At 48.8% G+C, this 16747-nt stretch overlaps 1 protein-coding gene across 2 annotated transcripts in view; it reads left to right on the top strand.

Annotated features, from left to right (window-relative positions):
- The window catches only part of B4GALNT3 (beta-1,4-N-acetyl-galactosaminyltransferase 3), a 93142-nt gene that overhangs the window by 31064 nt on the left and 45331 nt on the right, over window positions 1-16747 (top strand). The gene's annotated exons all lie outside the window — the stretch shown is intronic.

The raw sequence follows: 16747 nt of genomic DNA, 5'->3' as shown, positions 1-16747 counted from the left end.
ACAGCTCCCAGGCAGCTCTGCAGTCACGAAGGTGAACAGCTGATACACTTAGAACCATCCTGTAGCACCCAGACAGTGGTTCTGTTTTTCACTTTCAGTACAGTACCCAATAAATGACATGAGATATTCAACACTTTATAATAAAATAGGCTTTGTGTGAGGTGATTTTGCCCAACTGTAAGTTGATATAAGTGTTCTGAGCATGTTTAAGCTAGGAGGGGTTAAGCTGTGATGGTTGGTAGGTCAGGTGTATTAAACGCATTTTCGATTTATGATGTTTTCAACTTACGATGGGTTTATTGGGATACGACCCTGTCATAAGTCGAGGAAGATCCGTGTGTGAATGGAGTCGTGCGGTAATGGGCTCGTGTCTGGTACTTCCACTAGAAATGGTTTTGAGATTTGTCCATGTTGTTGTTTGCAACAGTTTTTTTTTTCTTTTTTAATTGATGAGTAGTATTCCTAATTTTGGCTAAACCACTATTTGTTTATCCATTCTTCTCTTGATGGGGAGTTGGGTTCTTTCCAGTTTGGGCTATTGTAAATAAAACTACTATAAACTTTCTTATGCAAGACTTTGTGTAGACATATACTTTTGTTTCTTTTGGGTATATAAGAGTAGAATTTCTGGGTCATAGGGTAGGTATATGTTTAATTTTTGCAAGAAACTGCTGGACTGTTTTCATAGTGTCTGTATCATTTTATACTCTCACTACTAAGGTATAAGCATGACAGTTGGTGTACATCCTTACAACACTTGACAATATCAGTCTTTTAATTTTAGTAATTCAAGTGGTTTTGAGGTGGTATCTCATTATGGTTTTATTTTATATTTCCTAGTTGACCAGTGAGGTTGAGGACCTTGCCATTTGCTTGTTGGCTATTCCTGTATCTTTCACGAAGTATTTAAATCTTAGGTCATTTTTTAATTGAATTGTCTTATTGACTTGTAGGAGTTCTTTTTAATATTCTGGATATGAGTCCTTTGTCAGACACGGTTTACACATTTCCCCCTCACTTTCAGGCTTTTTCTTTGTCTTTTAATGAGCAGTTTTTAGTTTTGATGAGGTCCAGTTAATTTTTTTTTGTCTTTTATCATTAGTGCCTTTTATATCCTGTGTAATAAATCTTTTCCTATCCCAAGGTTATTAAGCTATTATCTTCTAGATATATTTTCTTCAAGAAACTTAACTTTTGACTTTAGTTCTGTGATCCATTTTGAATTAATTTTTCTGTATAGTGACAGATATGGATTAAGTTTAATTTTTTTCCATGCAGATATCTGTATGTTCTAACTCTATTTTAAAATATTTTCCTATTTTCCTTTCCCCATTGAACTGCATTGGAATCCTTATTGAAAATCAGGTGTGTGTGTGTGTGTGTGTGTGTGTGTGTGTGTGTGTGTGTATTTCTGGACTCTTCTATTGGACTATCCAACTTTGATACCCATATCATACTGTTTTAATTGCTGTCGCTTTATTGTAAGTTATGAAACCTTATAGTATAAATCATCCAACTTTGGTCTTTTTCTTTATGATTTTCCTATTTATGGTCCTTTAGCCTTCCTACAAATTTTAGAATCAGCTCATTATGAAGTTCTAGAAAAAGTCTGCTGGGATTTTGAATGGAATGAAATTGTGAGAGAATGGACATCTTAGTAATACTGAGTCTTCCAATTAATAAAAATGTAATATTTCTCTACTTATACAGGTTTTCTTTTTTTTATGGCATCTTTCTTTCTTCCTTCCTTCCTTTCTTTCCCTCTCTCCCTCTCTCTTTCTTTCTTTCTTTTTGGCTGTGCCACACGGATTGTGGATTTAGTTATCTGACCAGGGATTGAACCTGGGCCCTGGCAGTGAAAACCTGGACCACAAGGGAATTCCCTGCAGGTTTTCTTTAATTTCTCTGAACAATGGTTTGTAGTTTTCGATGTCAAGTTCATGCACATCTTTCACTAAATTTATTCCAATGTGTCTGATGTTTTATGATACTCTTGTAAATATTGTATTTTAAATTTCATTTTCAGTTGTTTATTGATAGTATGTAGAAAATACAATTGACTTGTATATTGACCCTGTATCTTGCAACCCTGGTAATTAATTCATTAATTTTTTTAAACACTTTTAAAAAATATTTATTTATTTATTTTTGGCTGTGTTGGGTCTTCGTTGCTGCGTGTGGGCTTTCTCTAGTCGTGGCGAGCAGGGGCTATTCTTCGTTGTGGTGTGTGGCTTCTCATTGCAGTGGCTTCTCTTGTGGAGCACGGGCTCTAGGCGCGTGGGCTTCAGTAGTTGTGGCACGTGGGCTCAGTAGTTGTGGCACGTGGGCTCAGTAGTTGTGGCTTGCGGGCTCTAGAGCGCAGGCTCAGTGGTTGTGGAGCACGGGCTTAGTTGCTCCGCGGCATGTGGGATCTTCCCGGACCAGGGCTCGAACCCGTGTCCCCTGCCTTGGCAGGTGGATTCTCAACTGCTGTGCCACCAGGGAAGCCCCTAATTCAATAATTTTAATAGTTTCTCAGTTGCTTTGGGTTTTCTAAGTACATAATCTTTGAATTAAGAATAAATGCAGTTTTATTCATTCCTTTCCTGTCACTATGCCTTTTATTTCTTTTTCTTGCCTTACTGTGGTGGCTAGTAAGTTCAGTGTTGAAATACAATGAATGTTGTTTTGATCTTAGAGGGAAAGCTTTCAGTAATTCACCATTATATCTATCAAGAGTTTAAAAACTGTCAGTATATCAGCCACTTTCCTTAGTAGTTCCTACCTTTATCTACGAGCTTTTAACATGGCCTCAGATATATTTTCCGTTTCATTTAAATGTGAATCATCAAGATTTGGAGGTAGTTTAAAAAATTAATAAAAGTAACAATAGCCATCGAGGTGGGTGGTGCGTTTTCTACATCACCTGGAACTGATGGCCCAGCAGCATCAGAGTCCATGCTGGGAGGTTGACCATGCTTCTGCATCGGTCTCTCAGCCTGAGGTCTTCTCAGTGTGGTTCTCATCCTCGTGGGCATAGGTCACCTTTAGAAAAGGGCCTTATTGTCCATTCTGCAAAATGTACCCTCAGTCAGAGAGTTCACGTTGCAAGCTCTGGCATTTCAAGCAGTATTTACTTATTTATTTATTCATTCATTCATTCATTCAGTTTTGGCTGCATTGGGTCTCCATTGCTGTGCGCGGGCTTTCTCCGGTTGTGGTGAGTGGGGGCTACTCTTGATTGCGGTGCGTGGGCTTCTCACTGTGGTGGCTTCTCTTGTTGTGGAGCACGGGCTCTAGGCGTGTGGGGTTTGGTAGTTGTAGCACGTGGGCTCAGTAGTTGTGACTCACGGGCTCAGTAGTTGTGGCTCACAGGCTCTAGAGCACAGGCTCAGTAGTTGTGGCACACAGGCTTAGTTGCTCCGTGGCATGTGGGATCTTCCCGGACCAGGGCTCAAACCTGTGTCCCCTGCACTGGCAGGCGGGTTCTTATCCACAGCACCAGCAGGGAAAGCCAGTGGCCCTTTACTTAAGCTGAACTCTGCTCACTTAGCCCTTGTGAATAGTGCTGGATTTAGGAGCCAGGAGGCCAGCAGGTGAGTCCTTGGGCCCTGAGTTTCTTCTCCCTCCTCCCCACTCTGTAGCAGCGCTGCAGGATGGGAAGGGACCAGCTTAACATGCAGGTGTAACTCGTATGGCTTGGGAGAACTTCCGGAGGGATATGACTTTCCTTGTCTCAGAGACCCGTGAGTAGTACTGGAAGCTGAGGCGTTAGGACAGGGATGAAGGAAGACCCACCGATCGGCCCCTGGTCACCAGCCATGGCACTGACCAAGTGGCACGAGCCCCAAAAGCTGGAGCACACAGGGCCCCGAGGGCAGTGGTGGGAGAGTGGAAGGCAGGCTGCCTGTCTGATGATGGGAGCCTGTGTTGTTTTGTTTTGGTTTTTCTTGGCTGTGCCACGAGGCATGTGGGATCTTAGTTCCCCGACCAGCGATCAAACCCATGCCCCCTGCAGTGGAAGCGCAGAATCCTAACTGCTGGACTGCCGGGAAATTCCCTGGAGTGTCTTTTCCTTGGTAACCGAGAGTCATTAACCAGAGCATTTACAGGGTTTAGGATCAGATGTCCCTTGTTATTTTGAGAAATACTGTGAGAGTCCCACCTGGCCCCTTTGGTTAGGAGTTAGAAATCTGGGGGTGTAAAGGGAGAACTAGAGTTTGTTAGCTTCAGACTCGCATAAACAGGTGCTGGAGGATTAGTAATAACTGGTATTTGTGGAACACTTTCTGTGCAATAGCTCATTTAAATCTTTTTCTTGGGCTTCCCTGGTGGCGCAGTGGTTGGGAGTCCGCCTGCCGATGCAGGGGACACGGGTTCGTGTCCCGGTCCGGGAAGATCCCACGTGCCGCAGAGTGGCTGGGCCCGTGAGCCATGGCCGCTGAGCCTGCGTGTCCGGAGCCCGTGCTCCGCAACGGGAGAGGCCACAGCAGTGAGAGGCCCGCATACCGCAAAAAAAAAAAAAAAATCTTTTTCTTTTTTTTCCACTGTTCAGTCTTTTGTCTCTTGATGTCTAAGGCCTTTTTCAAAAATTGAGATGTGGTTATTGTACAATATTATATGTTTCAGGTGTACAACCTAGTGATTCACAATTTTTAAAGGTTATATTTCATTTATAGTTATTATAAAATATTAGCTACATTGCCTGTTGTACTGTACACCCTTGTAACTTATTTATTTTATACATAGTAGTTTGTACCTCTTAATCTCCTACCCCCATCTTGCCCCTCCCCTCATTTAAATCTTAAAAGCCCTCTTTCAAAGTAGGTATTATTTTTCTTTTACAGATAGGTAAACTGCGGCCCAGAAAGTTTAGCACAGGCCAGCTGTAACAGAGTCAGGATTTCAGTCCAGGTCTATCTGACTTCAGAATCCATGCTCCTAGCTACCTCAGTATACTGCTCTTCTCCAGTGCTTTTGGCTTAGTGGTTCACTTAACTGGGGGAGGCTTTCCAGTTGCCCTCTTCGAGGGTCCTCATTTTCTCTGGAATCCTTGGGACTTTCTCTTTCCCGTTTGTCACCTTGACTTTCATTGTAAGCCTTCACTCAGTTGACCAGGGCACCCTTCCCCAAATGCACCATCTGAAATAAGAAACTGAAGGGTCGCCTAGACCTCAAATATGCCGTAGGTGAGATGTGATGATGTCTAAGTTTGCTTCCTATTTTCAGCACTTAGGAAGTATCCATTATATTTCCAGCCTGTGCTCAGGGCTTGTGTGGACAGTTGTGCAGGTTGTATACTGCACAGATGCTCCCCTTCTGGGGAGTGTGCGGGGACAAAATCTAGCATGAGCTCCGCTTACCAAGTTGCGTGCCCAGAGGAAGGGCACAAAGGTACCAGCTAGGTTAATGGTAGTCCTGACTATGCTGGAGCAGTTCAGGGTAACGTCTTGCCCTTGGATAGCTTTCTTTTTTCTTTCTTTTTTTTTATTGGAGTAAAATTGCTCTACAATGTTGTGTTAGTTTCTCCTGTACAGTGATGTGAATCAGCTGTATGTATACACATATCCCCTCCCTCTTGAGCCTCGCGCCCCCCCGCCCCCCACCATCCCATCCATCTAGGTCGTCACAGACCACCAAGCTGCGCTCCCTGTGCTATACGGCAGGCTCGCCTAGCTATCTATTTTACACATGGTAGTGTATTTATGTCAATCCTAATCTCCCAAATTGTATCCCCATGAAATGATGGAAGCAGGGGCCAGGCGGTTGTGAAGAGAAGAATTACAAGAATATCAATGCTCATGGAGGATTTATATTTTAAAAGTATGTATACATTGTTATACTTGACTGGTAGTATATATTTTGTGTTCATATATGTATCTATAAAATAAAAGCGCTTTCATGTCCTTTTCCCTCACTTGTATTCCAATACGCTCTCTTGAGGTGCAGAGAAAAGGTTGAAATTCGTTAGCTCCTTGAGAGCTGCGAAGAGCCCCAACTATGCCCAAGGATGTGCCATGACAGGTCACCTGTCAAGGATTATGGCAGAGAAAAGGCTGAGAGCAGTGGACCTGGAGAGCAAGTGATGGTAACTCAATCCCTTGCCCACCTCTAGTTCCTGTTTTCTCTTTTGGCGTCTCTCAGCCTTGTTCCCTTACTGACTTTATTCATTCTTTTTCTTCTTTTTTTTTTTGGCTGCATCGGGTCTTAGTTTCGGCGCGCAGGGTCTTCCTTGAGGCGTGCGGGATCTTTCATTGTGGCACGTGGGCTTCTCTCTAGTTGTGGCGTGCAGGTTTTCTCTCTCCAGTTGTGGTGTGCAGGCTCCAGGGCGCATGGGCTCTGTAGTTTGCGGCACACAGGCACTCTAGTTGAGACACACGAGCTCAGTAGTTGTGCTGCGTGGGCTTAGTAGCCCTGTGGCATGTGGGATCCCAGTTCCCCAACCAGGGATCAAACCCGCGTCCCCTGCATTGGTCTTTACCACTGGACCAGCAGGGACGTCCTTTCTTTTTTTTTTTAATTGAAGGGAAATTCACATAACACTGACCTTTTAAAGTGTACAGTTCAGTGGCATTTAGTACATCCGCAGTGTTGTGTGACCATCACCTCTGCCCTGTTCCAAGATGTTTTCATCACCCCTAAAGGAGATTCCGTACCCTTCAGGCAGTCACCCTCCATTCCTCTTACCCCAACCCTGCCAGCCTCTAATCTGCTTTCTGTCTCTGTGGATTTACCTATTCTGGGTATTTTGTATAAACGAATTCATAGAGCATGTGACCTTTTATGACTGGCTTCCTTCACTTAGCATAACGGTTTTAAGATTCATCCATACTGTAGCGTGTTATTAGTACTTTGTTCCTTTCTCTGGCTGAATAATATTCCATTGTGTGGAACAGACCACATCTTGTGTATCCATTCATCCGTTGATGGACATTTGGGTTGCTTCCACCTTTGGCTGTTGTGAATAGTGCTAAACACTGGAGCACAAGTATTTGTTTTGACACCTGTTTTCAAGCCTACTGGGTGTACACCTAGGAGTGGAATTGCTGGGTCACATGGTAACTCTTCTTCCTGAGGAACGGCCTTCGTTCATTCTCTCTGAGCGCTTTGTGCCATGCTTGGCCTCCCTGTCTCCATCCTTCCACCTTCACCTCGTCTCCATGCCAGGATGTAGACATCCTGTCCTTGGTGAGGCCGGCTTGCCATCTCCTTGTTGCTATTTTCTTGTGCAGTAGGACAGCCATCCTCCGGGGGGTTTGGATTTCATGCCCTAAAGCACCTCCTAGCCTGTGATCCTTAAGACCCCTCCTGGGTGCAATGCCCACTGGGTTTCTTAGTCCCTGCCCTCCCCTGCCCCCCGACTTGGACGCCCATCCCAGATTTCCGGTGCAGTGACTAAACAATAAACAGACCTGCTTCTACTCCTCTAACCTTATGCCCCTCCCCCACCCTGGCCACTTGCCAAGTCCTCTGTGCTTGCTCCTGGGCTTATTGATACCTTAGCAGCGACCCGCGGTTGACCCGAAGAGAGATGGTTTTTCCCTCTTCCTGATTGATGCTGATTCTGATGATTATCGTGAGGTTGGCCTTTGAACGAAGGAGGTGCTGCCACGTCACCCCAGCTCCCACGTCACCCCAGCTCCCACACCCGCCCAGCTCCCACACGCCCGTTTCCACCCGAGTCCACTTGCCACCCAAAACTAGACACTTTAGACTGCAGGTCACTACAGGGCCGCACTCTGCTGGCTTTGGATGCTTCAAACCAGTGCCCTGTACTGTGTGCTGGAGGGATGCTGTCAGACCCACGATGAATTTTAATGGCTGCATCTGTGGGCCCATTTAACACTGACTTCCTGATTTTACTTGGCTCTTGATCCGTTCCTTGGTCTGTGGGGTTTTTTTTCTTTTTCTTTTTTTGGATCCACACCCGTGTTGGTTTTTGATAAGCTCTCAGGAGGCGAGGATTCCCACATGTGTGGGATCATAGGTCAGGGTAGTGGGGAGAGGCAGGAATGGCTGGGTTGGTACCTGTAAGAGAAGAAAATTTCCTGATTGCAACAGCAAACTGAGGGGAAGAAAACCCAGACAGCAGAGTCGAGGAGTTTGTGTTGATAAGGCAACATTGATAACTTTGTCTTCCTGGGTATTCCCAAGCCGATCCTTAAAAAGGCTCCTTCCAGGAACTGGACAGCCAACGGGGCATCGGCCTGCCCTGAAAAGAATCTCAGTGACCCGTATCTCTTCGACGGTGGAATTGGGAAATCCAGTTAAATGGCGAGTTGGCGAATCTAGGGACCTGGCAATGGAGCTTTGGTGTGGCCGGAAGACGGAAAATCTGGTGGGGGTGATCTGGGTCAGAACCCAGGGAGCCCAGCAATGTAAAAGCTGTGGACAGACCTCTTTTAGAGGCCTGGGGAGGCTTCTAGGGACTGTTTTCCCCCTTCAGGAAGCTTGAGCTGGTTGGGTGTGGCATCATGGGAGTCGCCTATCTGGCTGTGGTCATTCTGACCTTTGTACGTTTAGCTCGGGTTTGGGGTATCAACAAGTTAAGGTCCAAGCAGGTGACTTATGTCAAGGAAGCAGGCCCTGTGTGGGTGCAGACGCACGCCGGGTGGGGTGTGATGGCCAGAGGGCAGATGTGAACCAGAAGGAACTTCTCAGCCGGCTGGGGTGGGGCCTTCCCGGTCCCCCACCCCGTGTTGCTGCCTCCGTCACACATCTTGTCCCACCCCCCGGGACGGATCTAGGCCTCCCCTAAGGCCGAGAGCAAAGGCCAAGGGGAGAAGGGACCCGAGCCTCTTGGGCTTCAGGATAAACCAGACACTCAAGGTGAGGATTGGGTGTCCTTCCGGGAGGGGAGATCCGGTCCAGGCAGATGAACTTGTTTATGGGTGGTTTCGCCATCACCTCCCTTAGGGCATGGGCCCAGTTGGCCGCCTGTGCAGGCCACCTGTCGACAGCGGCCCCAGCACCCCTGAGCTCTTGGCAGGGCTCTGCCTACAGCAGCTGTTGCCAGGGCCGTTCGCCTGCCCGGGGCTGGGCCTCCCCCGACGGAAGCCATCGTCACAGCCTCGCGGGGTCGGCTCCCAGTGTCGATCAGGACCGTCAGGACGTGGAAGGTGGCACAGGGGACGTGGGGTGGAGACACAGTGCAGAGGGGTCAGAGGAGGGAGGAGAGACCAGTGGGAGGAGGGAGAGGAAGGGGCAGAAAAGCCTCAGGAAGAGAGGCCGTGACAGGCCAGGCAAGGAGACGTTGAAGCCTGGGAAGGTGGGGAGGAGATGGGGAGGTGCCCAGCCCGAAGCGGACGGTGTGGCAGCTCTTCCCACCTTTTCAGGACGGGTGACATCTTTCCTTTCTGTTGAAGCAAGTTCCCGAGTAGCAACTCCTAGGCAGTTGCAGTGGCTCAACAGAGGCAAGCGGGAGGCCGAGGCCGTTTGGGGTTTGCACCCGCTGTTCCCGGCATTGCCCAGGGTGAGATCTGGGTGCCGCGGCCTGGCCCACCTCTTCTCTCTCCTGCACCCCTGTCCTCCACCTACCCAGGGCCTCACCCCGTGATCCCACGTCCCTCGGCTCTTGCACAAAGCGTTTCTCCTGTCTGTGTCTCAGATTTCTGATCGCTGCTAACCCTCCTTGCTGTGTGGAGCCCTGAATCCATGTCTTTAAGGAACTTGGGGCTTGTCAGATGAAAGATTGTCTGAAGTCGGCTTCTGTCCTCCCCCACCGCCCCCAGCAGCCCTGCCCCCACTTCTTTATCCTCTACCACGCAGACAAGCCCTGATTATCTGGGCAGGTCCCCCCAACCTGGGGTCCGGCAGACCCCACTTCTCCAGGCCTCATCCCGCCAGCCTCGGCAGCATCCGACACAGCTGACCACCTGTGTCCTTCTTGTTAAAATTATACAAGTAATGCATGCCTGTTGTAAAAAAAAAAAAAGAAAGAAAAAAATCCAACATTGTAGACTTGAATTTAAGTAAAATGTAAAAATCACTAGTCCTCCCACCTCTCCCGTATAATCATGAAACGTGTCTCAAATCTAGCCCGCTCTGTCCATCCCCTTCTCTAAGCATTTACCAGATTCACATATTTAAGTGTCTGTTAGCCCTTATTTGAGGTCAGGGACTGTTCATCTTTATCTGTGTCTTCAGTGCTGGGCACAATGCCTAGTGTTGGTCGGCCTTTGTTAGGTATCCTTTGAAAGAATAAATGAATGAAGGAATGAGTGAATAATAAGAAAATTAGACTAGCATTCAAATCTCTGCTGCTTCCTTGTTGGGTGAACCTCCATTTCTTCACCCTTAAAACTGGAATAATACTTCCTGTTCTTTTCAAGTTAAATATGGTGCTAGTGATGGTACCAGCATGGGGCCCGGCCCGGCACGGGCCTTCAGTAAGGCTCGAATTCTAAAGGGACCCAGTGGTCCTTCTCCCTCCACAAACCTGGACCTGCTCCCCTGCTGCTGAATGCCCCCCTCCCCACCCCGTGCAGGGCCTCTGCTGCCCGCTGTTGAGAGAGGGATAAGAAGCTGCCAGCTACCCTTGGGGAACTTATGGTTGGACCGGGGAGGTGTAGGCGAGCCCCAGACAGTGGCTCGGAATACAGATGCTGAGGCCGAGCCGAAGTCCCAGTGTGGGGGGAGGGCGAGGGAGTGCAGGGGAGCATGTGTGGTGATGGGGCCGGGTTGTTTGAGAGGAATGAATGAACGAATGTCAGGCCAACGTTCACAGATTCAGACAGGGTATTCCATGTAGGGGACGCATGTGACGTCACCTGCTAACTCTTCCCCAGATCTTAGCTGATCCTTCTGGGTCAGGGACTCAAACTTTTTTACCATCCACAAAAAAGTGCACTTTGCATTGCCAGTGCAAACACACACTTACCGTTATAGACGAAACTGGAACAATTTAACAACACAATACTTCCTTCAGCTCAGGGGGTGACTGTGATGCTTTCCTTTCATTTTTTTTTTAGAGATACTGTTTGTGTCCCACTAAGCTGATTTCTTGGACCACTGATGGGTGGTGGTCCTCAACTCAAAACACACCGCCCAGCTCAGTGATTCCACGTGAGGTTTTCTTTCAGTTCCATTCTGTTGGAGCTCTTGAGGTCGTTTTCAGCTGAAAAGACCACAGCTCAGGGAGGGTCAGAATTTGCCCAAGGATGTTTACCAACTAAATGGCAAAGCCAGGAGTCAAACACATGTCTGTATGACTCCGTGGCCCACCGCTGGGTCGGGTCCCTTTCTCTGACACTTTGCCTGGGGGTTCTGCCAGCCCCCTTCTGGGCCACGGATCAAGGAATGTTAAACGTGGCCCACTTCTTTGTAGCCTAGGATGCTTGGCCAAGGTGACAGCTAAGCCTGCCTTGTATTATCAAGTGCCACACAGCCTAAAGCTGAGCAATAAGCCCTTCGACACCGAGATTTTAGTATCAGCCAACCCCCGCCCACTGCTAATATGCAGAGTTTGTTATAGAGAGAAGGTACAGTAAGATTAACCTGCTGCTGGGACTTCGCTGGCGGTCCAGTGGTTAAGACTTCACCTTCCAATGCAGGGGGTGCGGGTTTGATCCCAGGTTGGGGAGCTAAGATCCCACATGCCTCGTGGCCAGAACACCAAAATATAAAACAGAAGTAATATTGGAACAAATTCAATAAAGACGTTAAAAACAGTCCACACCAAAAAATTTTAAAAATCTTAAAAAAAATTAACCCGCTGCCTATCAGCCAAAGATAACAGGATAAAACCATGTCTTCACTGCCCACAGCACTGTCCTCGTGCCTCCCCCTCCTTCCTTTGGAACCCCTAACTCAGAAATCAGGGGGCGGTCTCCTGTGCTACCCCAGGGAAAGAAGGAAAGCTGAAGAAAGGCAATTAGAGAGGGAGGGATGAGTTGGGAAGGAAAACCAGGAGTACAGACGGAAGATGGGCCTTGGGCCTGTAGTATCTGAAATCCTAGTGCTGCCAGAAGGCGGTGAGTTTTATAGGGAGGAGGGGATTAAAGGGGTTGTCCTGTCACAGTTATAAAATCATGGGAGGGGAGAGGGACAGGGGTCTGGGTGCCCTGTTGAGTTAAGGGTGAAGTGAGTGAGACTGTGGGCAGAACTGGTGTCTAGCCACGCTGGTCTGTCTCCCTCTTTGTGCCAGGCAGTGTGGGTCATTGATCGAATTATCGTGCATGCTGACAGGCTCAGGCCAGAGGAAGTGTAGACCTCGTAACAAAGACCACTGTTATATTCGGTTTGCCTTTGAAATCTCTTTTATTTCATATTGGAAACTAACAAACAGAACTTGTTTGAATTGATCTTGGTGCTTTTTCCTTCCCTGGACTTCAGAGCACTCATATATATAATGGTTTTTTTTGTTTTTTTCCTTGATTCTTGTAACATTCTGGAAAGGGCAGGGGTTGTTATTCTTTGACACAAGCTAAAACAGAAAATGGCCCACCACTGAAGAGTGGCAGCATGGCTGAGTGGCAGAACCAGGATGAAATCTAGGTCTGATTTCTAGGTCCAAAGTTCTATCTGCCTTGAGTGCCAGGGCTGCCACGGTCAGGGCAGGAGGGCCTAGGCTGGGCTTACACAGATTTACCACTTCCGAGGCTAACTCCATGCGCTTCTAATCACTCCATTATTCCATGCCCACCAATCAGTTTGTACTATGTTAATATAGTTCAGTACTTACTAGTTTAAGATTTGAGCCAGTTATGCATCAGCTTAATCCTTACTAGTTTGCAGTATATTAATTTATATCTGTTGGTGCTTTTGTAAAAGACTCAGCTTTGCCCTTTGTATTCGCCACAGGGTTTAGCAGACTTCTACGCTATGTAAGCGGTGAATTAGCTAGTTATCTGGTACCTCGGCTTTGACTCTCTTCCTAGAATAAATTAACATCAAGTGAAAGGGTAAAGACAGGGATGGGTGACCACCATGCTGACTGCCCCCCCGGGAACTGGCAGTGTGGCGCCAGTGTCCTTTCCAACCCTGAGAGCCCAGCCAGGGAAGGGAAGGCACATCTACACTGTCTCCCCGCCCCCATCCTTTTTGGATTGGAGAGTTTCTTTGGATAAACCCCAAATCGATTAAGAACTGGCTCTTGCTGAAATTTGCTAGGGGGAGAAATTTGTCCCCATCCTTGGGTTGCGCTTTTGCGATTTCTGGCCTTTCTCACGCTTTCTCGTCCCATTTTCGGAACGTTCCCACTGGATGTGATACTGTCTCCCCGCCACACTCCATTGTCGAGTGAAGACCCTCGTTTCACGTTAACCAGGCCCAGGATTGCTATCTGCAGAGAGATAGGGCTCTGAATAGGTCTGCCTCTCAAATCTCCTGGGCATCCGGAGTTGATAGGAGTTGGGGGCGGTGCGTGGGGAGCTGGAAACAAAGCTCTGCGGAGCCGCCAAGGATTTCCAGCCCTCTCCCATGAAGAGCCCTAGTTTGGGGACAAGCGGGAGGACTGCCATTTGCAACTCCACCCATCTTTTTTGTCTTCTTTCATTTGCATAGATTTGAGCCAGTTAAGCATCAGCCAGCACTCTTCATATAAATCAGACTGTAACCCAATTTCTCTCTCATTTTTCTAACGTCTAAAACTGCATAGGTACAGTGTACCTGTAGACTTGTCCCTGAAAAACCCTGTGCAGTTCAAAATTTTTTTTTGCGGACTGAAATATTTTACATGTATTGGGGAGGGGGTCTTTAATATTTAAAGAGGACCCATGATGGATCTGCCAGCAACATGCAGTTTTCACTTATGTGTGTTTATCATCAAATCACAGAAGGTGACATTTGGAATATCCTTAAATGTCATCACTTGATAGGGAAGAAAACCAAGGGTCAGAGAGGTCCCAAAGCTAGTGAGAGGACAAGGACAAAACCTCGGCCTCCTGACCCCTGCCCCAGTGCCCTTCCTATTACAGGACAGTGGAATATTAGCACAGGTTTCCAATTTTGCTTCTCCTCTATTTTTATTTCCATCTCTTTCCTTCTACTTAAAAGCTATTTTTTATTTTATTTCATTTATTTTTATTTTTGGCTGCACTGGGTCTTCGTTGCGGTGCGCAGGCTTCTCATTGTGGTGGCTTCTCTTGTTGCAGAGCACGGGCTCTAGGCGTGCAGGATCAGGAGTTGTGCCGCATGGGCTCAGTAGTTGTGGCGCACGGGCTTAGTTGCTCAGTGACATGTGGGATCTTCCCGGACTAGGGCTCGAACCCATGTCCCCTGCATTGGCAGGTGGTTTCTTTTTTTTTTTCTTTTTTCTTTTTTTTTTCTGTACCCGGGCCTCCCACTGTTGTGGCCTGTCCTGTTGCGGAGCACAGGCTCCGGACACGCAGGCTCAGCGGCCATGGCTCACGGGCCCAGCCGCTCCAGGGCATGTGGGATCTTCCCGGACTAGGGCTCGAACCCATGTCCCCTGCATTGGCAGGTGGTTTCTTTTTTTTTTTCTTTTTTCTTTTTTTTTTCTGTACCCGGGCCTCCCACTGTTGTGGCCTGTCCTGTTGCGGAGCACAGGCTCCGGACACGCAGGCTCAGCGGCCATGGCTCACGGGCCCAGCCGCTCCAGGGCATGTGGGATCTTCCCGGACTAGGGCTCGAACCCATGTCCCCTGCATTGGCAGGTGGCTTCTTTTTTTTTTTCTTTTTTCTTTTTTTTTTCTGTACCCGGGCCTCCCACTGTTGTGGCCTCTCCTGTTGCGGAGCACAGGCTCCGGACACTCAGGGTCAGCGGCCATGGCTCACGGGCCCAGCCGCTCCAGGGCATGTGGGATCTTCCCGAACCGGGGCACGAACTCGTGTCCCCTAGCGTCGGGAGGCGGACTCTCAACCACTGCGCCACCAGGGAAGCCCGGCAGGTGGATTCTTAAGCACGGCGCCACCAGGGAAGCCCAGCATCTTATTTTTATATTTCACCTGTTTAACCCAGATTTGTTATCTGTAGTTGTCCCTTGGAACACCATAGCGTCTGACCTGCCTTAAACCCTCCCTACCATCCCAAGCCCCACGTCCACTGCCTCAGCCCTGGTCTTTTCCCTCTGACCTCTCCTTTACACAGGCCCCAATAGCAGAGCTCCAGGGCCCTTCTTCCCCCGGCCAGGGATTACAAACGGACTCCTTTTAGGCCTGACCTTCTTTGCCTTGGGACTTAGACAAACCAGAGTAAGGGAAGAAAGAGACAACCCTCTGTCTCCTTCCACAAAGACCCCAGCAGGCTTCCCACACTGCAAAATAGAATAAGTCCTTTCTCAGAAAAGGATCAGGGGAGCCGATGTCCTTTCCTCCCATGCAGCCCAGGGAGGCTGACCAGACAGTGTGTAACCCACGCCGGGCAGAAGTGCCAGGCTCCACTGGGAAAGGTGGAGACCATACTGGCTTTTCTCACCCGACCGGGAGTCTCTGCCAGGCCCCAGCCGGTGTCTGAGGCTGACACGGTCCCGGGACGCTGCCTTTCTCATCACCGCCTGCTTTCCAGCCCCTCACGGATGATGGACAACTTTTCCTGAGGCCGATGGGGGCCGAGGACAGACATCTGTACCTACTGACCTTCCCTTGATCGTTGCGTCCCCTCCTTCTAAAACTCAGACCCCATTTAGGTGGGTGGATGGGCTTGTTGAGCAAAAGGCTGACAGCCTAGAAGTACTTTGCAAATGCAACTGCTTAACAATAAATGAGCATTAGAGGGTGGCGGGGGACTGCTGTGTTTTAAGAAACTCTGCACTGAGAGGACAGGAGACGGTGAGGTTCCCAGGGTAGGAGAAGCTTGGGAGGCAGCACTGAATGGGGGAGGGGAGCCCTCCTGGGGGATTTGGATGGTACTGGAAGCCAGATACGGAATAGGAGGGAAAATACCAGCTTTACTCCCAGGAGTCTTTACCCTCCCAAATGCTGATTTCATCGACCCAAATCAGGTCTCTGCTCCTGTTTGCCGGGACCTATTTTAAGAGAGTCTTATAAATATACAAAGGCGGAAATTCCTGGATGGGGGGGGTTGGCAGGAGAGGATGTGGTTCCACTCCAGGACAGGATCTGACTCAAATCACACCTCCCTCCCGGATTCCAAGCTGTCACAGGGGGCTGCCTCAGAGGTAGTGCTCGGAAGGAGATGCTGAGAGCAGATCAGGGTGGTTCTAACTGCGGCCTCCACCGTGTGCAGGGTGGGGTGTGGAAGCAGGGAGCAAAGGGGACCCGGGGCCCGCTTGTCCACACTCCCAGGGAGCCCCTGCACTGTCCTGAGAGTGTGTCCTTGGGGGTCAGCCCTCCCGTCCCCCGCTGTCTTCCCCGGGGATGGAGACCTTGTGACAGTTGTCCCCTCCAGGACCCAGTGAATTCAGTCAGTGTTCATGGAACTGAACAGTCACTAGTCTCAGAGCCTGGAGAAATGATCCAGACCCTGCCCCTTGTTTTTAGGTAAGATGAGTGAGGAGCTCCGCCTGCTTCAGCCAGTTAGCAGCAGGGCCTCTCCAGGGCCTGGAGGCCGAGCACATCTTGACAGGGATGGAGCCTCGGTCTTGGGGCAGCGAGGCGCCCTCTGTGGGGCTAAGATGTGGCACCAAAGGGTGCTAGATACCCTCCTGGCCGCTTTGCACAAGGACAGGTTTTGGGAGAACCAGGAATTCTACGAGCATTTACGCGGATGCTGGGCTGGTGGCCTGCTGGCTTTGTAAACAGTGGAGATAAGGCTCTTTTTTGTCAGCTCTTTGAGGGATCGGTGTGGGCGTCCTAGGGGGTGAGAAAGCACAGTGGGCGGGGGCAGCAAACCACCCCCCCATCTCAG

The sequence above is a fragment of the Neophocaena asiaeorientalis genome, unplaced genomic scaffold (genome assembly GCF_003031525.2).
Source record: "Neophocaena asiaeorientalis asiaeorientalis breed wild unplaced genomic scaffold, Neophocaena_asiaeorientalis_V1.1 scaffold150, whole genome shotgun sequence".
NCBI lineage: Eukaryota > Metazoa > Chordata > Mammalia > Artiodactyla > Phocoenidae > Neophocaena > Neophocaena asiaeorientalis.
Note: the sequence above shows the minus strand (reverse complement) of the source record. Positions and strands in the feature narration are given on the sequence as shown.